Source organism: Lathamus discolor, chromosome 3 (assembly GCF_037157495.1).
Source record: "Lathamus discolor isolate bLatDis1 chromosome 3, bLatDis1.hap1, whole genome shotgun sequence".
Lineage (NCBI taxonomy): Eukaryota > Metazoa > Chordata > Aves > Psittaciformes > Psittacidae > Lathamus > Lathamus discolor.
The window spans coordinates 34,309,410-34,335,887 of record NC_088886.1 but is presented as its reverse complement, the minus strand read 5'-3'; the positions used below and the strand labels follow the sequence as shown (position 1 = coordinate 34,335,887).

The 26,478-nt window shown below is 43.5% G+C and overlaps 1 long non-coding RNA gene across 2 annotated transcripts; it reads right to left on the bottom strand.

Moving 5' to 3' along the window:
• Positions 1 to 5,793: 5,793 nt before the first annotated feature.
• Positions 5,794 to 25,025, bottom strand: LOC136010915 (uncharacterized). 2 transcript variants are annotated; one of them, XR_010611064.1, is made up of 4 exons: positions 24,944 to 25,025; positions 19,989 to 20,086; positions 8,535 to 8,651; positions 5,794 to 6,261 (listed from the first exon to the last, which is right to left on the bottom strand). It is a non-coding gene; the product is annotated as an uncharacterized LOC136010915 (long non-coding RNA). The 2 variants fall into 2 exon arrangements; XR_010611063.1 differs by lacking the exon at positions 8,535 to 8,651.
• Between the last annotated feature and the right edge of the window lie 1,453 nt (positions 25,026 to 26,478).

Here is a 26,478-nt window from a genome sequence, read left to right as displayed (position 1 = left end):
GATACAGGCTGGCCTTTTCTTTGCAGCTGTATTGTTTCAGTGCTTGGAAAATAGCAGCAGGCTGAGCAATGAGTCATCTGTCACTAGATGGGGTTAAAGTAATTTCCGTTTTCTGTTGCCATGGGGAAATCAACGTCCTAAGATTTGTCCTTTCTCCCACTCAAACACGTGGGAGTAGAAAGCCTGAAACCCAGCAGGGCTAAACACTTTTTGGTATTTTTTATATATCACCCCCCCCCCCATAAACAAACTTCCCTCCATGGCCTTGCAGCTGGCAGTCTGTTCCCGGAATCGTCCGACTAACAATGTCATTCCCCTTGGATTGCAAAAAATTCAGAAGCAGAGTTTAAGTAAATATTTGACATTCATATAGGAGTTGCTTCATGTTATCACTTGCAAGAGTCTCTGCTGCTTGTAAAGTTTTATGTGTACGTTTGAGGGGCTTATAAAGTTGATATTGATAAAGTAAATTAAACTAGCAGCTCACCCAGCATTCAGAATATAGTGTAGAACAGAAACAGGAAAGAGGAAATTGCAGTAAATACCATTTAAAAGCTTTACTAATGTATAGCTTATATGAGTAGCAGCATAGCAACATCTAGTGTTGATCAGGGATATAGCTGGAAGTTATCATCATACTTCATTAATGGCAGTTTGATGAAATCTGCAGACAGGTTTTTCCTGGACCAGCACCCCACCACCCAGCCACAACCTCAGCTTCTTCTCCCATGTGTTTCATAACCTGTCAGTTCTCCATGCGCCGTGTCACTGCCTTCATTAGCTTTGCAGAAGTCATCTGGTAACGGTCACGGTCTGTCTAGTTCATTATGACAATTATTGTGGTTATATTTAAGAGCTGACTTAATAGAGCTACAGGTTTAAATGCGATTCAGTGCAACGGTGGCCAAAACTTTTAGCATCTGAACTGAAATTAAGAAAGCAGTTCCTACCTGACAGCTGATCGTGTTACCAACCGTGTCATAAAACCCAGGACCAATTAAACACTACTGTCAAATTGGTTGAGCGCCCAAAATTACTCCTTTCCCTAGAAATGAGCATGCAAGTGTAAGGTTGCAGTGCTAAGTGGTATTTCAGAGGAGGCTGTGTTTTCAGTCTCCTATATTACCCTGCAAACACGGGGATTACTGCATTATGCACAGTGTAAGATAATCTATAGAAAAACCGGTTGAGGTACATTTTGAATCTATCACCATATTGCATCGTAGACACTTACTTTAAAAAGACACCTGGTGCTCAAAGTTAAGTTCCTTGCTATTTAGCTCCTTTGTAGTTATGGATTAACATTAGTTTAGTTTTGATTAGCTAAATTTAGTTAAACGAATCAACTTAACCTTAGTTTAGGTTTAATTATTTTTAGTGGCTTCGTTAAACCCTAGCAGTTTCTTTCACATGAGCAAGCCTTTATATCAGGGCTTGCTGAGCCTTACTTTAATAAAATAATTTGTCTCCTTAGATTACAGCTCCTATTACGTGGAGTTTGCTTCATCTTCAGCAAAATAACATCCTTTGGCTTTTCTCAAACAAAACAAAATTCATGAATGGCTGCTTTCCAAATCTAGCTCTGTCTTGCAACACCCCGTGAACAGATTTTTGCCACATTTAAGTTTATTACATGATCTAATTAGCATGACTGTGTAGGTGTGTGGAATGCACTGGGGGAGAGGAAACATACGAGTGTACAAAATGCTGTTATACAATTTGCTATGGGGACACGCTTATTAAAGGCAGAGACCTGGATCACACTCTGAATACTTTTCAGCAGGATTTTGGAGTGAGCACTTACGCAAGGAAAAAGAAAGGATGTTCAAAACTATAGCAGAGGCAGCGGGTCAAGAGTGAGAAAGGCTGACTAGCACCTGATTTTTGCGACTTAAAAATACAATTACAAATTTAAAAAGGTATTAGTTCTTTACTCACATTTGTTGGTTTTGGCTCCAGACAAAACAATTCAGTAAAATTCAATGCATGACTGAAAGCGTGGACTGCAAAGTTGTCAGCTACACTGCGAGGCTCGCTCTTCACTGGAAAATAAAATGCAATTTCTTATTAATAGCAAGAAAATACAGATGTTAAGCACTCCAGCCACGAGAAAGGCATTAGGGTATTTGAAACATGCAGCCAGACCAGAGATCAGAATTCTGCTTCGTGTTATTAAGACATTCACAACGCCTTAACCAAATTAAACAGAAAGCTAAGTGACAAAACTATCAGGCTTTCGTTCTTCTCCATGCATAAAACGACATTTTAAAGTTATGTGTGATCTTTCAGAGCCTTTAAAGGGGTCAGGCACTAGGCGCATCTGGCATGCTGATCTTCTCATTCAGGAACATGAAGTCATCCTCCCAGTTACATTCCTGAGTCAAGAACGTGTAATTTTCCACATGTCACTTTACTGACTCGCACACTGAACAGACATTATTAGTAATCTCATTGAAGACTGGACATATTTAAGAAAATTGCAATTGTGTTTTAATTTAAGTAGAGGTGGAATAGTGTTTGGCAAAGAGGGATGATGATATTTGGATAAACACACTCCACACAGCCTGCTGTGCTATGCCATAAATCAGTTCAGTGCTAAATCCCACCTGATGGGGTCAACTGGGCATTAAAGGATCTTCAGAGGTGTAAGTTTAATGGTAAAATTACCACCTGTTAAATTTGTCCCTTTGCTTTCCCCGGCTGTGCAGAGGGGACATTGTTATCACAGCTGCCCAAGGAGCCACCACTGTGCAGGCTGGTTTACCCCAAAGGGTGACCGTCCCTTTCAAGTGCCCTTTAGGAGGATGGGGATGTAACACTGAGGCACGTGGCGGTACCCAGTGCCAGCCTGGCTGGTGGCAGCACTCCAGCAGGGCGGGGGGCCACAGGTCTGAAATGAGTTCGATGGTTATCAGCAGTGTGCCTCGGGGATTGCATTTTGTAAAGTACACAACACGATTGCTTTGGCTCTTGCAGTCAAAATATTTGCTGTGGCAGGTAGGGAGAAACAGGGCTCCAGTCTGATGAGCAATGGGACGCACCCAGCCCTAATCCCTTTGAAATCAAGGGCTTTTCCCCTGCAATGCCCAGGAACAGATCCTAGGAGTGACCCGCAGCCTCCAAAGTGCCCCTCAAAGCTCTCAGTGCCCTCATCTTTCCCTTTTGGAGCAAAGACACCGACAGCATTAGCTGTGCCACTGTCTTGGTTTCAAGTTACAAGCTAGAGCCTATTCCCTCTAAATTTCTTTGTTACAACCACAGTACATCAACAATAACTCCCCCCAGGAAGAAGGGGGTCCTGTTCTGGAGGACACGTACAACATGTATTGCAGAGGCTGGTGGCAACCAGGGGTCTGGTTTCATTATACTGTGATGGGCAGGTCAGCACTGGAAACAACAACCCCAGTTGCTGTCAGCAAGTTTCTGTCTCTCTCTGCACCGGGAAGCAGTCTGTCCTCTTGGGAGGGAGCATGAAGGAGTAATTCAGCAATCACAGGATGGGCTTTCTGCAGCTGAAAGTAAAGGGTAACTAGTCTGGAAAAAAACACCCCAAACATATTTGTGAGGGTGAAGGGGCCTTATTTACCACACTGTAATACCTTCTGTTTCTGTAGGAACATCTGAAGATAAACAGAATAGTGCTTCCTTGTGCCAGGTAAACAGCTCTCACATGCCATGGCTACAGTTTCTAAGGAGCTTCTGTTTATTATGAACAGTCTCTGCCTCAGCTTTAGCTAAAAAGCCTTGCTGTGAATCCAGGAAGGAAAGGCTCACAATGAAAATGAAGAACTTGCATGAAGTTACCAAAGGAATACTTACTGCCTTTGGGATTATAGCACTTTTTGGGGTTTTTTTCTGGAAGTTTTGCCTTTTCCCCTGCTTTTTGTTGTAAGCCCTAGTCCTTCAGATGGAGCATCTACCTCACCAGTCCCATTTGGGATGGAGCTTTGGTAGGCAGAACAAAAGCATTATCAAAAGAAAGATGTTAGTGATGCTACAGAGACTTTAAAAAGTCAACTATGTCTGAATTATTTATTTCCTAACTCCTTAAACTATCTTTAAACAGAGAAATGCTTGGAATTACATGAAACTGAAGTGAAAGGCTTCCTGGAGGCTCTTGGTAAGATTTAAATTTGCTGTAAATATTGGTGTATTGATTATTAGCATGACCTGAGAATTTTTAATTTCACTTTACAGGGAAAACTCCAAACTTTCTCATTCTGAACCTAACTTGGATTGCTAACGGTGTAATTGTAAATTAACATCCCCAAGGTTATGATGGTGTAACAGAGATCATTGTTAAGCTCTTCTCTTTAGTTCATTTCCTCATCTTTTGCATTTCTGAAGGGATATTGTAAGTGATGCAATGAGACAAGTACAACAAGCTTTACAGGGTAAAAGCTCATGAAATTCTAATCCTCCTCACTGAGAGCATGATGCACACCTGGTGCTTCCTCATGAAAACCGGGTGGTAGCACAACTTGAAAGCCAACACGGTTTTCAGGGATGAGATCCTGTAGCTACAAGGGTTAAGAGGTGCTGGTGGCAACAGGTGAAGCACTGCAGAAGCTGAGTCAAAACAGAGGTTGAAAGAAGAGTGAGTCTTCTACTCTCACCACAATGGTCAGAGGGGAAGATCTCCAGGGAAATCCTTCCTTTGGTTTTCCAGTGGACTTGATAATATTCGTGTGATTTGGATGGTAATGATCTAGTCCTAGATTTGACACCCATGTTATTCCCACTGCATGGCTGGTAAATCATGAAACGTTTTTTTTTTTTAATCCAAAAGGAAGGAGAAAACTTTTTGCTTGTGGCACTGTCATTTTTGATGTCTTCTTACCAAGGATTTCACTACAGCGCTTTATGGCTTTCCTACCCTTCCATCAACCTTGGGATGTTTATTTTTCTTCAAACATAGCTGTTTGCAGCATGCTAACAAGAACTGAAGCTCTTAACACCTCTATTTGTTTACTGAAGACATCAAAGCCTTTTTTTTTCTCCCCACAAGCCTTCTTTGAGTTGGTACAATCTGCAAACAGCCATGTGAAACCAATGTGTGCTTTGTATAGAGCAAAATAAAACCACAGAGCACTGAAGATGCAGATGTTTACTTATCTGAGATCCTAATTTTAGCTCTACTTCATTTCTCATACTCATCTTCTCAAGCTATTTGCTCCTGACAACCCTGCAGTTTCAGCAGGCCTTCCTATTGCCTTCAAGCTGGGTGGAAGAACATGACTGCAAACATGGGCAATGGCAGACATAGCAGCTAATCTAAAACAAATATTTTGTAACATTTATGAGCAGATGTATTTCCTTGTTTTCCTTTAATGGAAAGCAGCACTAAATCTTTTGCTTTGAGTCCTGTCAGCTTTCGGTTCAGACCCAGGTGTGGGTGCTGGGCAATACACAGTAGAGGAAATGACAGATGTTGGTGGCAAATTAAGTAACAAGATCTGATGAAAAGAACGTCCTAAGAAATACAGAGACATCCTTTTTATGGATTTCCTAGATGCGTTGAGGCTATTTTAAGGCAAATCAAACTCCCACTCCTTACAGTGTAAACAGGATTACTCCTCGTATGGAACATAAGGTAGCTTAAGCATCACTGAAGATCACTGGTATTTCCAGTTATACTTCAAGTATTGCCTTGCCCCAGACATGTATCCCATGTGTTCAGAGCCTAATGGCAGTCTTTAGAGAGCATCATCTATTGAGAGTACATCACAGGAAGTGTCTCCAAGGGGGACAACCTAAAGTCTCTCCATAGAGGAAGACCTACTAGAGTGGTACCAACAGATCATCTACCCTAGGAGTTATTCAACTGGTCAGCTATGGTATGGACAACAGTGAAGAAGAGGGCAACAAATGAGGACAGGACAAGGACTAACCAATAGGGATTTTATTCTGCAAGGAAGGAACCTGTCCCAAGCTGTATTGGCTGAAGATTAAAGAGCAGGCAAATGCCCAAGGCTTTCTGGGAAGCGGGAAGGGTGACATGCAAGGTCAGTGGGGGTCAGTAAGGCAGATCTGCGTGGACAAAGTACAGGTAATGAGAAATGCTGACTCCATTGTTTGGGGAGGGATGGTACATAAAGGGCACTCTCAGCAACATGCAACTTAGTTTTTAATCACCTGGCAGTGGGTGTAGTTTCCTCCGTCACCGCAGGGGAAGACATGCTGCATGACCTGGTGTAAGGAGGAGACCCATGCAGGAGGGGCTGGATGGGAAGAGGATGTGCTGTTCAGCAGCTCTTAACCCTGAAAACACCAAAAGATAATGCAAGGGGCAAGCAACACAAACCATTCTCCTTTCACCAACTCTGAACCAGGCAAGCAGTGCTGGTACAACAAGGTGCAGCGAAAGGAGCTGCAAGCATGTGGGGGACAGCAGTTTTGGCCACTTGACTCTGGGTGCTGCTGAGCTTAGGTATTGCATCTGCCTCAGCAAGGCAGGGCTCAGACTCCCAGAGGTAGGAGAGAAGAGGAGCAACTGTTCCCCAGTCCCAGGGGACTGGGAGCAGAGCCAGGCTGCCCCTCCATTCCCAGCACTCAGGTGTCTCCTGCAGAGCACTTTCAGAGTCTTGCCTCAAAAATAAAACAAAATGGCAGAGCCTTAAATAAATAAAAAAAAAAAAAAAAAAAAGAAAACGAAAAAGAAAAAGGTTTTAAGCCCATCCAACTTCCAACTTTGGGATAGAGTGTAAAATTTCCTGCCAGAGAATTTAAAACAAACTGGAAGCTGATCATCTCCTCATTTAAACGATGTGCCTGGAGCTAAACCAGCAAGGCTGAATAATCTCTGCGCTGCTTTCATCCTTCTTCAATTTTTTCTTTGTTCCATCAGCCACATGTGCGTTAAGTGTAAATTGAAGTGCTCTTAGCTGGAAAAGCAGATTGTGAAAAGGGCTTGGCCCTCATCTTATAATTCAGCTTCAGTATTACAATTACTCTTAATAGCACTCTTATTTTGTTGTATTATTTATTCTGGCTTAGAACCCTCTAGGATCCCCTGAAGGCTTTTTTTTTCCTGGTGGATTTAGCCAACATCCACTCATGAATCCAGATGTTTTTGCTTTTATCCACGGGAATTTAATGGTATGGATATGCCAAGATTATAACTTCAGGCTCAGCCTCAAGACAAGTATTTTTCAAATTCCCTAAATCAAAAATGGAAAATGCCATGAAAAACCTGGGCCTTACTGCATTTACCATGCCAGAATAGAAATCAAATCACAGGACAATATTGCTCAAGGTTCTGGATCTGTGCTGATAGTCTCCTCCATTGCACCAGAAAATGCAGCTGAGATCATGCTGTTTTCTGTGTTCTCGGACACAGATTCTTGCGTTTAGCACATCTTCAGCTCTTTCCATTCAACCAGCCTGAAGTTAGGAGCAAAGATACATGTGGGTCCAAGATGCTTACACTGGAAAAAAAAGATTACTCACTGCAAGCTAGAGTTACTGCTAGTGTATTTAAATGAAAATGTGCCTGTGTATGTCAGCTCATCATTACCACAAATACTCTTCCCAGTCAAAACTGGTTCTGGAATAAGGGCAGTGACAAAATGTACACTGCTCTGATGGGGACCTAGTGAATAGCACAAGTGTCTGCTGTGCCTTTGACAGCATTAGGAAGAATAACCAACCCCAAAACTCATTCCTTCTCCAAAGGGACAAAAGCAGCATGAAGCAGACATTAAAATAACCTTAATAACCTTCCTTTCCGTACTGCCTGGGGTTTCCTTCAGGCACTCCCACTTGCAGCGTTCCTGGGTTTCTTCACTGCTCCCCATTTGTCAGGAGGAAAATCCAGACTGAATTTGCTGTGCAGTGGTAAGCAGAGCTAGTGTGGAGGGTGGTGCGGAAGGCGTCCCCTGCAGGGATAGCCACATCTTTCTAAGTGCTCAAGGTATCTCAGGAGCACAAGAGCAAACACAGGAGACGCATGGAACAGTTTTCATTGGCCTTTTGGCCACAAACAGTAAACATTATCTGTGGCCATGCTGTGCACAAAAAGGATGCAAGAACTCATTATGCTTGAGTCCACACAAGGCAAATTTTAGTTTTGCCTCCAGCTCCCAGCTGGCTTTCAGTGTGCATCACCAGGGCTCTGGTCCTGCCCCTGCCGAGCACAGTCCTACCTCTTTCACAACCACTCCCTGTGCACAGAGCCAGGGAGAAACACAGGGCACCTATTCCAGCCTGATAGAGAAGAGCCCTTTCCGCTCCTCAAGAGGCTCAAGCCCAGCAGCTAGTTATTGCTTGTTTTAATAGCATTAGCTCTTTACCTGCAGAGTTGTTGGATCAAAGGAAATTTAAATTATTCCTAAAAGCTCTTCTAAGGCTTCCCCCAGCATGGAAAAGCCTCTCAGCTGGCACACAAGATGGACCTGGCTCCATAGCAAACCCCTTTGAGGCAGGGATGTGCCAGGACAAGAAGGAGGTGCGAGAGCCAGAGAGCGCATGCTGAGGGCTGAGTACCCAGCACCAAGGCAGCCTGCACTGGCTCAAGCAGCAAAGTTTTTGCTTACCTACCCCAGAGCTGAGCTCAACCATGCCAAAATCCTGCTGTGTGGAGCTGCTGAGGACAGGGTAGGTGGTAACTCAGTGCAAGAGGCCATCAGTCAAGGTGCCTAGTCCAGGAGTCCCTATAGTGTTACATGCAGGAGGCAGCAGGGAAGCAGCAGTGTTAATTTTAACGATACATTTGAAGGGGAAAGCACTGCTTTTGTTAGTACCATGGATCAAACATGCTGCGCAGCGTTTGTAGAAGATGCACATTAAATATCCCACCAGCACAGTAGCTCTGCCAGCTCCTATCACATTTTCTCTTCTATAATGAGGGACTTTGTTTGTATTCAAGTAGCAGCTTAAATTTTAAAGACCACCCACTGGATGTAAATGTCATATGACAAATTGCGTAAGTATACCTGTTCAGTTTATTCTTCTATTATTTTTAACAAAACATGGTTTTAATGACTTTGCCTTCTCAAAAAAAAAAAAAAACCCCACAAAAAAACCCCCAAAACCCCCCCAAAAACCCCAACCCTATATTTTTCTTTAATAAGATCATGACACTCAAGCTACTCATTTTCCTTACCATCACATCCGCTTTTGGACACAGAATAAAGGAGACTGAATACAAAACCGGTTGGCTTTTTTTCCCCCAAGTTGGAAATGAAAAAATCCCAAAATACTGAGCTCTTTGGTTTTTAACTTGTTTAAAAAAATTATCTCAGCAGGTCAGAGAAGTGATCAAATGCTTTTGTCTCTGTTTCCCTGGGAGGCTGGTTTTGCCTTTGGCATTCTGAGCATCATGGGTGCCTCAGCGCAATTTGCTGCTGCCATTGCATTTCCTCTCCTCAGTCCATACTGCCACCACTCACTTGCTGGGATTGCTCAGACCAGACACCTGGGTTATGCAGTCCTGTTCCCTTTTCTCTACACTGCCTTTCCAAACCTCTGCAAAGACGCACAGTGTTCTGAGAGGTACCACCTCAGCCTGCAGGTACCGGCAAATCCTGGAGCTGTACTTGAGTTCGGCTGTGTTCTGTGCATCTTTGTTTTTTGTGCTGGCTTTTGTGAAACTGCTCCAATTTGGACATTTGAACATGAGCATCGGTCTTGATAGGGTAGGTGGATGCCACCAGTAATGCTGTTAAAGGCAGCCATTAAGGCGGCACAGATGTTCAAGGACAGATTTCAAATGCACTCACATCAGGATCAGTAGCACCCCTAAAACAATGTGCATCATTCCATTACATTACTTTATAAACCAGTAACTAGGCCCTTTGTACCCACTGCATCCCAGTGCTGCTTCAAGTAAAGGGACACACCTTTAGCATACATAGCCTGGGCCTCTGAATGTAAAGGCTTTTTTGGAAATTGTAGTTTGCTTTTGACATTGCAGAAAGCAGAACCCAAGGGTTTGCCTTCCTGCTTTTTCTTAAGACTGTGAATCTTGCACTACCATTAATGTAAGGAGACATTAAAACCTGCGTGTAGACCTGTTACCTGAAAAGCAAACGAGATGTGAAAAATAATCATCATTCAGAACATACCATCTCAGCTCCAAATAGAGCCATAGAGCCTTAGGCAGCAGCACCTTGACAGCATGGGAGGATGGGAGGTGAGGACAAGAGGAGGAACAGGCCTTTGGGTGATTCAGAAGAGCCAGTGCCCAAGGACCAAGAGGCACAGCATCAATATCCAGCCCTGACATACCTCCAGCTTACACACCTCGGAGGACTCACTGCTGGCTCAGACACTGGCAAATTTCGCTGTGCTGAGAAATACCTCACCTTCTATGCATCCAAACTGGTTTTTTTTTTTTTTGTTTTCCTTCCCTTTCACCTTTGTTTGAGGCTAGCCTTGAATCCCACAAAATAACTGTGTTTCCATGACAACAGTCCAGCAGTGGGCTCCTCTAGAGCATCTGAAGAATCAAAACATGGCCAGTGTTTCCTCCTGCTCCAGCATCACACCCCACGGTATGATGGCCCCATTCTATCACCTCTCCTCGTACTGAGGTAGATTGCAGACTGCTTTAGGCAGAGCTGTGTCTGCTTTGGCATTACTGGCATTTACTGAATGATACATTATACTGCACAAGTGATGTACAAGCAGGTACCAGACCACAGTACCAGCTTATGGCAGAGAGAAAGGCCAAGAGGGTCTGCAGTCTAAAGGACTGGACAGCTGCTGGATTTTGCAATCCCCTAAGCTTTATTAATAAAGATTCATGCATTTCATGCCCTCCATAGTATTTTACAGAGGATATGAAATGATCCTTTGTTATTCACAGTCACTGCTTTGCTTCCAATAAATAGCATTTCTTTTGCCTCCCTTCAGCAAAGGCCTGCTGAACCCAGCCCAACAGAGCATTCAAAGGGCGCCACTGAGACCAAAAGCATCCCCGAGATGCATCCTCTCCTCATGCAGGGCAGGGTACTAACCCATTTGCAGAGCCAGGCCTTGCTTTTCCAAGCATTTTCTCCTGCGGTATCTTGCCCAGCTCCAGCTGAGTGCCCAGCTGATCCGCCGCTCTTGAGGCTGTTCCAAAACCCCATCCCTTCCCTGTGGCACTTCTGTCTGCCCTCAGACCAAGATTTATGAGGGTTATCCATGGATGCGGTTGCAAGAAAAGTCCAAAAGGTTTCATTGCAATGCCACAAGCAGCACAAAAAAAGCAAAATGCCCTTTGCATACCTGATCCTTACTGAAGGGATATGAGCAGGACACTCAAACACAGACAGCAAGCTGTGAAGTAGGACCTGAGGAGGCAGCATGGATGCATGCCAACCTGACAATGGGGTTTCATTTAACAAGCAGAGATTTAAGTGTGGAAATCAAATATGAAACAGTCGTAGCCAGCATTGTCTGCATTCTTGGAGTGGCACTAAACTAGCAGAAAGAAAAGAACCGAGACACTGGCCCAGACATGCTCCAGCTGTCTGCGACTACCTCTTCCCTCCTCCACTGAATGTAACTATTCAGCTTGTTTTCATTTCATTACTGGATGTTATTTTTGCAACTTGGGAAAAGAATGGGAAAAGAATAGAAATAGGAGGGAAAAAAAATGTCCTTAAAATGCTTTTGGGTTTATTTTTACGAGTTAGACCATTTCTTTCCTTTTTATCAGACATAAAGTACAGACTTTTAAAAGCTCACAAGGCCTATGGTATTATTAGTTAAGTATTTGTCTCTCAAATAAGGTCCTTTACCTTAGAGGCAGCAGCATTTGTGCTGCTGTAGCTATTCATGTAAGTTGTACTCATTTGGTACTGAGCAACATGCAATTAAATAGCCATAATAAAACACCTGCAGGGTGAGCAACAGATGCCTACAGGTAACCTTAAATTTCATGCACTCACTTGCCAAACCTTACAGCCCTAGCCTTGTAACTCCTCATTTACATGTGGGAGCAGGGCAGTCACTTTCCTCCATCACCGTGGGTAGGTAAACAAGAAGCACTCTACCAAGCACAAAGCAAATCAAGCTTTTAATGAGTTGGTTAAAAGCCTGATGCTGCAGATCACTTAACGGGAGTGCTTCTCAACTCACCGCAGGGTCAGCCCTTCCCCAGCCTCTTTTCCCTGCCTTCCTCTCAAGAGCACAGCTTATCCATTTTTAATGTTAAAAAGAATTCACATCCAAGATCTGATAATAATTTATTTTCCCTCTTTTTATGCCAATTTTGCTTGACAGGGAAATGCACCCCACCCCATCCCCCCCCAGCCCCCAAACTGGGGACAGTCCACCCTATGAAAAAGTCAAACATTTGCCAAGCAAAGAGCCAGGGTTATATAGCTTCCCACTGAGTATAGTGGGAACTCTGTTTGTGCTGGACTTCTCTGAAGAAATCTTCCCTCTGTTTTAATGTTGATACACCTCAGCACAAGAGCAAATTTTCAATGGCCCTTCAAGGGAAAAGCAGAATCACAGTGTTTCTTGCCATTTTATCTATCCTGCTCTTCAAGACAAAGGCATATATGTTAACCCAAGAGCTTGCTCTTAAATACCAACTTCTGCCCACTCCTGCAGTATACCTGGCAGAAGAAAGTCCAGTGTGCTTTAACACAAGATATCTCTCCAAACGTGTTGTTTTGTGACATCCAAAGCAGGTCAGTAATTCTAAATTTGGATATTTAAGCTCCAACTAAGATTCCTGAAGTGCATGTGCAATAACTGCTTACTACATGCAGATCATTGCTTCCTAATGAATGGCAGTGCTTTAGGGAATCACGTGGATAGGGTAAGAACCCTATCTTTACCTTATCCCACTCAGTTCAGCAAGCAGAGAGCCCTTCCTACCTCCTGCTCCATCATGATCTTCTGCTGAGCCTGCTGGACCTGAGCACGGCACTCACTAGCAGTACTGGAGACATGGAGCTTGGTAATACACTCCACAAGGCACCAAGCCAACCCTGCCAGGCAATTCTGGGGCCTAAAGAAGTTTTAAAGAAGACTGGAAGATGGGAAAGAAATTTTGGAATGTTTTTTTGAAATTATGTTCTTTCCATTTTATGGTATTTAAATTAGATAATTCCTTTTTCATCCCAAGCTGTTTACCTTCTAGTAGTTTTTAATTTTTTGTTTAATGAAAATTAATTCTTATGCTAGAATCTAATTTCCATTCATTAGGGATAAGAGATGATGATTTCGAGCAATGATTTTTTTCCATATCCAGAAAACCTAAACATATGCTCAACACCAAGCCCATGAGCAACTCCATTTACCTTAATGCATGCTTATCTCTAAGCATGTGCTTAAGTGGTTTGTTGGCAAAAGCTAGAGTGCTTATCCCTTTTCCAGATGACGTATTTAATATTTACCAGTAATAATCTGCTCAACAACTATAAACACCAGAAAAAAACCCAACCCGACAACAAAACCCACACACATTGAATCCTCTCTACTCAGAGCACTTCCAAATATGATTTCTACATTACCCAGGAGGGTCAAACTGTTCCATGCTCAAAGGCTGACCCCCAAAGCCATCAGAATCAGTGGAAGGGTGTTGACCAGTTACACCAGTTTAGGGATGGGATCCCCTGTGAGCAGAAACACCTTTCTGTTTTTGGCACTGTGCCTAATAGAGATAACAAAGGCTCTATGCTGACATTAAGAAAATTTGTTTTATGTATTGACATCCTGTTAACCTCCAGGGCGCTTAAAGGAAGCTATTAATTTAATAGTTGCGTCAGAAAGATATGGTAAAACATGTATTGCTGAGCAACGAAGGAAATCTCCAAGCCTAATGTCAGCATTAACACCTGCACAGGACAGCACTGACTGCAGGGATCTCTGTACAGAGCATAAATTTAAAGAACGTGCCCTTGACAAGGAGAAAGTGCTCAAATCAAAGTAGCAGCAGCTGATATAGGCTCTAGATACAGGCTTTGGTATCTGCCTCCACCATGTTCTCAGCAGCAGAGTGCCCCTAGATCCTACATGTCCTTCCAGTTTAATTTCTTACAATCACAATGATTAGGGTTGGAGAGAACCTCAAGATCAAAATGGATGGATTAATCCTCTCCCACCGCCTGGAGGTAAGAGGCTGCACACAGTGTCTTATCTTACCCCATTGTCAAGGGTTCTCAACTGCCCTCAAGAACCAGAAAGGTTATTATTAAGCTTGAGCAGTACCTTAATTGTTCTGCAATTACATTTGACTGTAGATGGTACCTTTCTTACTATCTGACTTACATCGTGCATATATGCGAAGGCAGAAGTGGAAGGTAATGGTAAGACACCTACCTAGAATGAGATGAGTGACCTAAAAGTATAGAAAGATATAAAGGCCCTGGCTCAACAAAATACTTCAGCACATTTGATAATACCTTTCTTCTTGAAGTGACAGAGGAGCCAACAAAGAGAGGTACGATGCTGGACCTTGTTCTCACCAACAAGGAAAAGCTGGTGGGGAACGTGAAGCTCAAGGGCTGAGCTGCAGGAACCATGAAATGATGGAGTTCAAGATCCTAAGGGCAGCAATAAGGGCACACAGAAAGCTCACTGCCTGGACTTCAGGAGAGCAGACTTTCGCATCCTCAGGAATCTGCTTGGTAGAGTACCATGAGATAAAGCCCTGGAGAGAAGAGGGACCCAAAAAAGCAGGGTAATATTCAGTGGTCATCTCCTCAAACTCAAGAACGTTGCACCCCAACAAAGAGGAAGTCAGGCAAAAGCGCCAGGAGGCCTGAATGGATGAACAAGGAGCTCCTGGACAAATTCAGACACAAAAAGGAAGCCTATAGAGGGTGGAAGCAAGGACAGGTAGCCTGGGAGGAATACTGAGAAATTGGCTGAGCAGCCAGGGATCAGGCTAGGAAAGCTGAAGCCCTGAAAGTATTAAATCTACCTAGGACAAGGGCAACACAAAAAGCATCTGTAGCTATGTCAGTGGTAGCAGGAAGACCAGGGAAAATGTGGGCCCTCTATGGAAGGAAACAGGAGACCTGGTTACCTGAGACATGGAGAAAGCTGAGGTACTCAACGAATTTTTATCCTCTATCTTCCCTATACAGAGCTCCAGACACACTGCCCAAGCTGCAGAAGGCAAAGGCAAGGACTGAGAGAATGAAGAAACACCTACCATGGGAGAAGATCAGGCTCAAGAACATCTAAGGAGCTTGAAGGTGCACAAGCATGGACAGTGGGAGTGAGTGCCTCAGCAAGTTTGCCAGTGACACCAAGCTGTGTGGTGCAGTCAACAAACTGGAGGCAAGGGATGCCCTCATGAAGCTCAACAAGGCCAAGTGCAGGGCCCTGAACCAGGGTTGGGACAATGCCAAGCACAAATACAGGCTGGGCAGAGACTGGATTGGGACCAGCCCTCAGGAGAGACCTGCAGGTGTTGATTGACAAGAAGCTCAACACAACCCAGCGATGTGTCCTCGCAGTGCACCACCTCCATGCGTCCAGTCTCCCCATCGGTCTCCCACACAAACATCCCTTCCCCAACTCTACTCCCCAGTCTTCAACCCCTGGCTCAGGGTCAGCACCATCCTTTAATCCTTTATCCTGCTGCTTACATTTTTCATCCTAACAAGAAATGGAAAGTTCCTTACAGCTTCAGCCGATTTAACCTCCTAAATTCTCTTTGCCCAGAGAGACAATAACTGTGGTTCAAGCCAAGATACTATCTCTTCCAGACAAGGGAAGTCTGGCAACCCTGATAGCTAATGACCTACGTAAGCCTGTGTTACAATTTCACTTTCCATAATTCAACTACAGTTTTAAACTGTGTGGAAATGCTATATAGTATTTATGGAAACATTAATGTTACTTAGATTTTGGAAACAGTAATGCTGTTTTCTGTGGTATTGGTTAACCACAGTCTTGAACTATCATTCACTTGATAAAGTTTACAGATGCTCAGAGACATTTCTACCGAAATAGAAAGGAATAATTTGTGAGGCATTTCAGACAACAGAATCACTCCTGAGCATGGCTTCTTCCTCTGGCTGCAGTCAGTGCAGGTGTCCATCTGCATGCAGAGCAGATTGCAGAATTACAGCCTAAACCTGTATTAATTTGTCAGGCAACATTAGCGTGGCTGACGGTCAGCTCAGCTGAACGGAGTGCTTTATGGCAGGTAATCAGCACACTCCTGCCCAATAACCTTTTTAATCTCTTGGGTTTCTAGTCAGCAGTTCTGCTCATGAGGGCAGCAAGCATACCAGAACTATTTTCTCTGCGACTGTTGTAATTTATTTCAGTTCGGCATGCTTCCTTATTGAACTGTCATTGTGCACAAATGAGTTTTCTGAGTAATTAATACTGCAGATAAAGATGTAGTAATGAAGATGCCACATAAGATCCTGCTATAGCAGATCCAGGGGACATTACCAGTCTGCCACCCTTTTCCAGGCCTTCAAAAATATGATGCCTCCTTAGCAGGACAAACCAGGACCTAAATAGAGCTACAGAACTGAGACACAGGGTATTTTGCTTGTTAAAAAACAACAGCAAAAAGAACAATCAAACCAAACCAAACCAAACACAAAACCCAAAGCACTCTAACAATAGAAGTGTCATTCTGATAATAAAATCCTCTGCTTATCATGTCAGGAAGAAATCATTAGCAGCAGCACCGCAGCTTCCCTCAGGCTGCCCTCCTGTCTCTGGGTGGTGTTTGCTTTAGATGGTTTTTCATGGACGCCTTGCCATTGCTGTCACCCATGCAGCTCCACTGCTGGTAACAACCAGGAAGGCAAAAATTAAGTGCCATCAACTCTTACGCTGATCAGAGCAAAGGAGACCAAGCAGCCCTCCAATATATCCTAGCTAGTGTATGGCTGTAAATGGTAGAGCAGGAAGGGTGATAACAGTGTAAAGGTTTGTGAAGGGAAGAACAGGATCCAAATGCCATTGATATGAAGAAGTCTGACCAGAGACCACTTGCTCCTTGCACAGATGGAGGTGTTTAATACTGATAATCCATCATGTAAATAAGTGAAGCCAAATAACCCTTATACAGGAAAAGCACTAAGGAAGCTGTGGTTTACAAATATGCAGTGCTTACAGATTTTACTGAAGGCTTGGAAACGTGGGCTTAAGAAACTAGCAGTTAAGGGACATATTTTTCAATCATGTAAAGTGCAATTGTGTTTCTTTGTGCACAGAGAGGTTATATGAGTTCACATTCCCTAAGCCAGTCTCGGAGCATGTCTGGTTCTGCTGGGGTAGACATGCGGGTGGTTCACCACCACACAAGGCTGCCTGCCTGGCTGCATCACTGTCTTCTGGGCAAATCCTGACATTACCATCCCACTCCAAGGTTTTAGGTTTGACTCGCCTTGGAAAACATTGGACATTAACCCAACTGTGCAGGTACTAAAAACAGAGAAGAAAGCATCATTGAAGCGCCCCCATCAACCGTTTCCTCCTCAGGACACCTGATTTATTACTGACAAAGTGCTTCCTGCAGTGTGTTAACATCCGACTTGACTGCAAATGCCTCTCAGAAGTAAGGAGCTGTTCATCTCCACATCTTTTACCTTCAGGGCAGTTTGGGTTAAAGTCAAACCACATGAAAGGAGACAGTGTTTGCCTGATTTTACAGCTCTACAAAAATTGCCTTTTTATCATCTTGGATGGAAATTTTTGTAACTGGCTCCGATAATTAATTGGAAACTATTCCAGGAACAAATAAGTGAGCATGCCACAAACTATACGGAAGAAAGGCTACAGAAGAAATTAAAGGAAGAAATTTTGGTGGCAAAGATCAAAGAAAAGGCATTAGTTAATAGCCACATTTTCTTACGACAAGAAGACCTCCCTTTGAAGGCAACAGCTGATGAATAAGAATCTGATTAAGCTGATCGTTATAAAGTTCCTTTGAAACAAGGTACATGTTCACCCTCTGAAAGAAAAAAATCTCAAAACACTGCCATTATTATGCATGTCTGCCAAAATCTCTTTTAGTTACAGTAACTTCCCTATTGTCTGAGTAGCCTTCAAGGAGAAAAACATGCATCTACTCCACAGATTAAATAAACAATCCCATTACAAAGCTGGTGTAACATTTTCTTTTTCAGGCAAGTTACAGCTATGAGATTTATCCCAATCCTACTGAAATCTTCAACTTGGGCTTCAGTTCAGCTAATGATTGGCCAATTCATGGAAGTTCAGACCTAGCAGAAAACCAAGATGCCAAGAGAGCTGATACTAGAGTGCCTGGCTGTTATGTGTCTGCCTCCTGGGGTTAATTCCCACCCACTCTAGTAACACTGAGTTACTGGGGTCTTCATACACGGCAGAAATCATGTACTTCACTGAAGTCCCAAAGCCCCAGATGTATGCAACACACAGATGCAAGAACGGGGGAAAAAGCAAGGTACAGGATAGTAAAATTTGAAATCCTGGCTCTTTCCACAGGTCAAAGGCCTAGAGAAAGGCTTTAGGATGGCACTGGCTGAGAACAGTCCAGTGCCCACCTTGGGTGAGTGCTTAAAGCTGCCCTTGTGGAGGACTAAGCAGATCATACTCTTCTTTTAACTCCTAACTGCCAGCAAAGGGACTGATGATGCCAACATTTACTGCAGGCTAGAAGCTAAAGCCAAGCAACTGAGAAACACAAGTATTATACCCTCAATTTCTTGGATGGGGAGAGTGTCAGCAGCAGCCGAATTCTGTTTAAAGAGTAGGGAGGAAAGGCTGTTTTGGGACATTGGTACCTCTGTTCTTATCAGAAACCTCCTCTCAGCTTCAGTAATCACTATCTTCAGCAGAAGAATCATGCAAGGTGAGAAGTTCCCACCTTGAACCGTGGCACTGCTCTTATCACAAGATGCCTGATGAAACGAAAACTGTAAGTAAAATTAGCTCTTATGTGGGAGGACTACCTCAAGGCCCATCTCAGAGGGCTTAGATGGATCCTTACAGGATTGTTGCAAAAGGGAAGTTGACACACAGCATTCTTTCCGCAATAACAACATCAGCTATTGCCTTGCTGTTTGTCTCTCCTGTCTGGGTTGGGGCTTTAGCCTGTGGAACTAACCCAATCTATCCGTTTTCCTACATGCAGCCCAGTGACTTACTGGGCTGAATGAACCCTCAGTAATCCCATTTCTCCCCAAAAGTGAGATGTGCTGAACCCTGAAGGGATCCACCTCCCAGCTGACTGGGGGCATAGGGGAGTTGATCCCATGAAGCCCTAGGAAAATTCCTCAGGCTGGAATGCCTGCCTCGGTTGAACTTGCAGTTAACTTCAGCAAATGTGTCCTAGCTACCTTTTATAAGTGGAATATAATTACACAGGATGGTTTCTTCAGTGCAAAGGCAGTTTAATGATTTTTGCCACAGTCGACAGATGTCTGGGCTGCTGGCACTGGTACAGAAATGCTGTAGTCTGAGAAAATCCTCACAAAAAGAATGTCGGAACAAGGACAGAAGGTAGCACAGTTCAGCCTGGGTTACCTCACTGCCTGATAAAATTCCCAAAACAGCTGCATGATGTAACAAGAATATAAAATATAGCTGAAGCAAGTGTAGATATGGGCAGATCTCAAGTGACTGCCACTGAAGTGACAGATCTGAAGTGGACGGGTGCCATGCAATAACTTCCCAACAAGTCTGCTTGTCTTGAGACTAAATACTGTCTCTCGGTCTGAATCAGAAATGCACCTCTACTGTCTTCATCTTTCCCCTGTGTTCTTAAACACACTGGTGTTTAAGGTTGAGGTGCGTCATGAGATACCTGAGTCACGTTAACAGCTCAGTGTCACCAAAAGAGGCAGCGCTGCTTCCAGCCAGATTTTCCTACTAATTTCCTTTCACCTTGCCTGTCTAACCCCTTGGCAAGATGATTCAGCTTGCTAAACCATCCAAACTATTTAGTCCTGTGCTTTCAGAAGGCTCCCGCCCTACCCACACTCCAGCAAAAGTATGCGACATGCATACAGCTGGTGGACTGGCTCCAAAACAAACGCAGCTTGGCTAGCATAAGACATACAAAAAGCTAGACAAATAATACATACCTCAAGCACATTTCCCTACCGTTGTGGGATTAAAATCCCTCCCTGCATGACTAGCCCTTGCTCTGACGCTTGCTCCTTTTTGTGTCTGCAGGAGATCCCTGTAAAAAATGAAGAGTTTATTATGGGAGCATTCCTGCCTCTCCCTCCCTCACCTGGCTGCTTCTCTTGAAAACATCACAATGCCCATTTCCCCACACCCCATTCCTTTTTCCTAAAAATACTTTGGAGAAAACCCCTTTTTATTTCAAAAATCAGCATCCCAACATTTTCGCCAGTGAGGTTCAGTATGGAGTATCAATTAAGGCACGCTCATAAAAACCTCAGGCAGTCTCCAGCACTTTGTCTCCACATATCCTAGGCAAATCACCAAAGTTCAGAGATGCTTTTTGTTACCCCTGGACTAGGTGCAAATGCTTGCTTTCCCTAAAAATGTCAAGAAAAGAAGAATTCTTCTTCAGAAGAAAAACAAGCCCCAGATCCCAAACAGAGTTTGAGCTGGACATGGCTGCAGACACCCATTACTGAGCTCTGCCAAGTGAGACTTCCCAAATTATCACAGGAGGCTCATACATTTTATTTTATGGCGTGTGCCATCATCATCCTTTTTCCCAAGTGGAGGTTTGTTTTTGCTGGGAACGTGTTAAGTCTCACACATATTGCTGTTATTGTGTGGCTTTCCCTTCCTCTCACAGCTACTAAGCTCAGGAAGTCTTATATTCAGGTAATAAATATTACAGACTGAATGCAGTCAGGTATAGCAAGAGTATTAGAAAAGCCTCAGATAAACCTTCAGTGTCAGACATCTGTCTGTACTCACTGGGGGCCACCGACATACAGGCTTGGAAAAAGAGTAAAAAAGATGAATATATTGGGTTTTACTAGTATACACACACCAAGCAGGCACCAAAATACTGGGTTGAATTCATGAGGCTATCTAAAAGCAGATGTGCAGAAATAGCTCTGTGTTGAGGATTCCCACAGATAGTTAGACAAATGCTTTATAAAATTACTACCAATAAAATCCAAGTGAAATGTCTGTGTTGATACACTGAGCTCACATCATTAAGTAACAGTGCTATGAGGTTAGTGTAAAGAGATTCTTTTGTTTCAATCTAAACTGGAAGACGTCTTTCCAATTTTAAGAAGCCTGAAGGACTCTTAGGGAGAATCAGATACTAACAGCTCACTGCCAATGTAACTACTAATTCTTCGCTGTGCTCTAGGCTCTAATTGACAGCATTGATAAAGGATCAAAGATCACATTTATCTAAGTCACTTTTGTTGTCTAGTCACAGTTTTAGAGGACAGCATTCAGATTTCAAGTCATGTCTCCTGAATTCAGAGGTTTTGGGGACTGAACTTTGGGGTAATATTCATCATACAGCAGGGAACAATTAAAACATGAGTTTTAATATCAAAGTCCATTCCCATTCCTCCTTTCCATGGCAATGCTGTTGAGATTACAGCTAGGCTATGACAACTCAGAAGGGAAAGCATTTTCTTCATTTCCCCTCTAGGAACATCAAAGAGCAGAGGTGACTTTGTGCTCCACAGTGTCTGGCCACCAAACCCTCTCCCACATGATCCAGGAGGATGACAAACAGGTGACAGGGCAGCTGGCACAGTGCTGGAACACCAAGAGCATCATTTCAGCAACTGAGCCAACAGCACAGCCCACCAGATCAGAGGAGGTCTCACTTGCTGTGCCCCACATTTCAAACCAAGGTGACGTTGCATCCTCTAGTGTCTTGGAAATTGTGCAGGTGCTCACAAGGGCAGAAATACATCCCATCTCGCAGTAATTAATATTGTAACTGTGGAACACATGCAAAACTGCAGAGATAATTATTCAGATTTTCACATTCTCGGTAGGACAGTTATAAGCAATGTAGGTGGGTTTGTTAAACCCTCCCCAGTCATGCCACAGTGCTATTTTCTGCAGAGTTCGAGGTGAAAACTCCTATTTGGCTATTATATGAACATCAGCTGCAAACATATGGAAACCCCCCATAACACCACAAGTCCTTCAAAGCCCACACCTCTAATTAAACAGGATGCCTCTTCCCAGCTGAAGCAGAAGGGCTCTGGCTCTCATGCCAGGGAGCTAACAGGGCCTGGCTGCCAGGATGGTGAGACTCACAGGGCTCATCTGCACTGCATAATGAAGTCCCACAGAGGCACTTGCTTGCACAGTAGTCTCTGGACACAGTTAAATTGTGAGCTATGTTTTGCTGGGGATTACCATGCTGTTACTGGTTCCCCTGACAGCATCAGCTCCAAAGTATAGATACAGCCAAAGGGAACCCTTAAAGAGTCCAGATGCACTCCTCAGATTTAATGTGTTTTCCTTTCCCCAGAATATTACTATACATTTTCTACAGTGACAGCCATGAGTCAGATACTTCAGCAGAGAAGAGGATCAGTTTATTTGGTGTGTGCTTGCATTTTTCAGCCAAATACATGAAACCATGAATAGAACACTTGGCCCTCAGTAAAACTTTTAATGGATACTATATGGATATACTGCACAGTACATAGCAGCCTCTTGCGATCTAGAAGGTGACTTAATAGTTACGTTAGTAAGGAAAATTAAATGTAACAATAAGTATCTTGACCCAGTAAAAGGGATTTACAGAAAACCATAATAAAGTTTTCTACAAGATGTGACCCTGGACTGGTTCAGATAACCTCTTCCCCAGTACACCTTCCTTTAAGTACCAGAAAAGAGTTTCCACATGGACAACAGGTATCTAGGAAAAAATACACAGACAAAGAGGCATTTATATGAAAAAGCACTTAAATAATCTAATCTCTGTAGCTAATTTAAGAACTCCTAAGGAAAGAGAAGGTAAAGATAAGAAATCTTAATGAGGTCAGGCCAAAAATCAACACATGATCAGCTTGCTGACCGCTGCCTGTTCATTATATGTGATGAGTTTGACAGTTTCTCAAGAGGGGAGACCATTGCAAAAATGGTAAAAAAAAAAATCCACTATAAAACCCACTGAGCCAGTATTAAAGTCTTCGTAAACAGTGGAAGTCTGGTAAAGCATTGTTAGCCATTGCTGAAGTATTGCTAAGCAACCCTTTATCCTCCTTAGGACTGGATTAGCTTCATCATGGCAATAACTAACAGCCCTTCATCCTTGCTTGCAATGCTTAGCTTGAAGTGCTATGTAATTTTCTTTGAAACTCAAGTGACAGTTGCCACTCTAATTCCCAGCCCCTGCCGAGGCGTGGGGGGAGATGCATGTCTGTAGGGAAACCTGTCTGCAGCTCCCAGCAGCTTCAGAAGCCAGGCTGCAGGGCACAGCAACTAATTCATCCTGAAAGACAAGCAATATTTATTCACCCGCACACTTTAGTTCTTTGCTGATTGTAATCAGCAGCTGTTATCCCTCTTCACTACTGATTTAAAGCAGCCCAGCCTTACTCTTGCCAAAAGCTAGACTAGCTACTGTCAGGATTTCTACTACAGCTCTGTTTAACTGCAGTAAAAGACTGAAACCAGGAAACTTCTGGGAATGGACCTCACTCAACTATTGCTCCAAGTTAACAGCTTACTTCTAAGCATTGCTAGAATTTTCCGTCTTTGTTTTTTATGCCATTTACATCTGTATCATCTCAGTGAGACTTCCAAAATGATCCTTCCTGGGGTATTAGTAATAAATCACCTAGCAGAGTGAACTCAACCAGAATATTAGTTCACCTAGTCTAACCAATCTCCAAAGGAAGACAAGAGTAATGAGGGACTTAACCTGCCTCATCCTGTTCTGAAACCCAGTGTGATGAGGGGTCAATTAGAGAGCAGCACCAATAAATTGATACTTCATGAAAGCCAAGGAGCTTAAGAAAAACAAGTTAGGCAAGTGTTGCAGGTCTTCCCTCCTGTGGCCACAGGTATTGGGTGAAGCAGCATCCAGCAACCCATCCACTTTCCCAGACTACAGCCACAAAGGGTGGGAAGTTCCGAGACGCCTTCCCAGCCGCCTTTTGTCTCATCTCAATTTCATTCTCAGATTAGCATAGCTATACTAACAATAGCACTCCTAAGCCTACCTGTGCTCTAACAAAGGTACAGCCGCTTTTTTTCCTTAGTCTGGCAGATGTGGTCTGTCACCAGCTAGACCCACAGTGTGGCTTTAATGAGTGGCTAGAACTTCCTCATATAGCTGTCTGCTTCAGTTGGTAAAATAATAATTTCCTGTGAGCTAGAATTATTTGTTTACTCCAAAAGTTCAAGTCTAAACCTGCAAGAGATGCCTGCTAAAAGCAATTTTTCTAGCAGAAAAAAATCAGGTAGTAAGAAACATTGCTTTTTAGTGAAAACATGGTGACATTACAGAAACATGTCATCAGATATTGTGGCTGTGTCAGCATGACCGTATCAGAGCAGGAAAAAGGTGCCATCTATAGCAGAACAGATAATGTATCTATTATTTTTGATTTAAGAAGAGTTCAAAAAATTGATGCCCCTTCTTAAAGACTAAGGTCTGGGCAGATGGCATCAGCTCACATGCTCCTATTCACAGGAGTGAACAGGAGCATGTGAACTGGTATGTTCTTGCAGGATTAGTAGGACTACCATCAACATGACAATCTAGGGGAACACATCATTTAAGGAATTAACCTCTCAGCTCATAAACAAAAAGGGTTGTTTTTTTCCCTTTGTTTCCTGAAAAGCCAACAAACATTGACAACACATAAGATGGTTTAGTTTTGTTACAGCAAAAGCTCCAGCTGCTCCCCGAGGAAAGGGAACCAAAGGTAACCTCAGTGAGGGTACCGCCTCACACCCACAGCACCTCAGCTCTGCAGCCAGAGCCATCAACAGATCCAGCAAGGGATGAGCAGGTCCAGGGACCACCCAAGAAGCCCAGCCAGGAGCAGAAGGAGATACAACCAGATGAGCTACAATGCACATATAAGGTGCCATCCAGGAGACAGCTACTTACGGTATCAATCCAAGCAGCACAGGCAGCAACAGGGCTACAAACCAGCACTCCTGCAGCATAGCTCAGGCAGAGGAAAGAAAATAAATCCTACACTGAGCTTAAATAGGGTCCAGGGCCTATGGTCAGGGTGTGGGTGAGGTCTCAGGTGTGGCTGGTCAGGGCCATTAAGTCCACACGAGGCCCTGACACATACATCTGTTGACATTAAACGCGGTGCATGAAGCCATACTGATTTATTCTGAAGGCAGACAAGAGTCACATATCAGAGCTTCTCCCAAAATGTCCCCATGATGAAGTCCCATGGCTCTGCTGCACCATGAAACGCTGGGCTGGCAGCAGGCAGTGGCAGTGCAGTCAAACTCTAAGGATCTTTTTTTAAATTCCCAAATTTCCCAGGTTAATGCCACCTCACTCAGTTTAAAACCTAAGCCTCCTTCAGTTGGTTTGGCTGTCTCACGCACCCTGCGACATAGCTTAGAGGAACAGAAATGCGTGGCGTTAGGCAGTCAGATTTGAATAAGTCCACAATAAATTATTTTTTTCCTAAAATCCAGCATGTATAGACAGTGTAGCCCACCCTTCCTTCCATATCTTCCCTGTCTGGGGCTGAGTCTTCTTCCTTATCTTCAGTGAGCAGTTCTGACATTCTCCAGATATGCACATGAGGTCATGCAGAGACTTTTTGGCCAAGTACCCTGCTTATCCACAACACTTGCACGTAAAAGAGGTCGGGGACATCTTCCCATATTTGAACCAAAGGGAGAGCTATCTCTGCAGGAGCCCCAAAGACACAATACAAATGTTTGCCTTACACTGTTCTGCTCCTTAACAGCTCCCTTACAGCTTTCAAGGGAATAGATTGCAGGGCTGTGCCAAAACTGGCAGCTTCCTGGAGAATTTGCAGCACATAACTTTAAACAGGTTGAAGGTAAAGAAGACACCCAGTAAAACATGAGTCACGGTGAAACGGAATACTAAAGCAGAAGACTGGGAAAACTGTGTGCTAAAGACATGGTTTCTTTGGCATAGCTAGGCTGGGGCTTTTTGCAAGTAACACTGATTGCTAATTAAACTGCTCCTACTCTTTATATTTTCTTTTTATAAACTTGCTTCTCTCTGATATAGAGACAATGAGGAACTCGCGTTTTCCTGATGTGCCAAATTGTGATCTCAGTGAAACTGGTGGAAACGCATAGAAAACATTCCCTTAGGAGAGTGGGAATTGTGGGGTTCGGAAAAGAGCCCCAGTCACACAAATGGACTTTCACTATTTGGTATGTGAGTTCATTATACGTGGGTTCAATTATATTTCATCAGTGAAGAGAAAATAGCCTTTTCATCTAATGTATCTAGTTGAATTGAATGCTAAGCACATCTGACGCAGCTTTTTGGGGGAAAAAAAAAGAGAAAACAAGAACAGTAGCTATGTGAAAAAAACCCCAAACAAAATGACTAAGGCATCTCGGCGCCTCAGTGAATTCTCTTTTCTCACGGAGCCATCAGATAAAGAAGTGAATGAAGTACAGTAGCTTAAC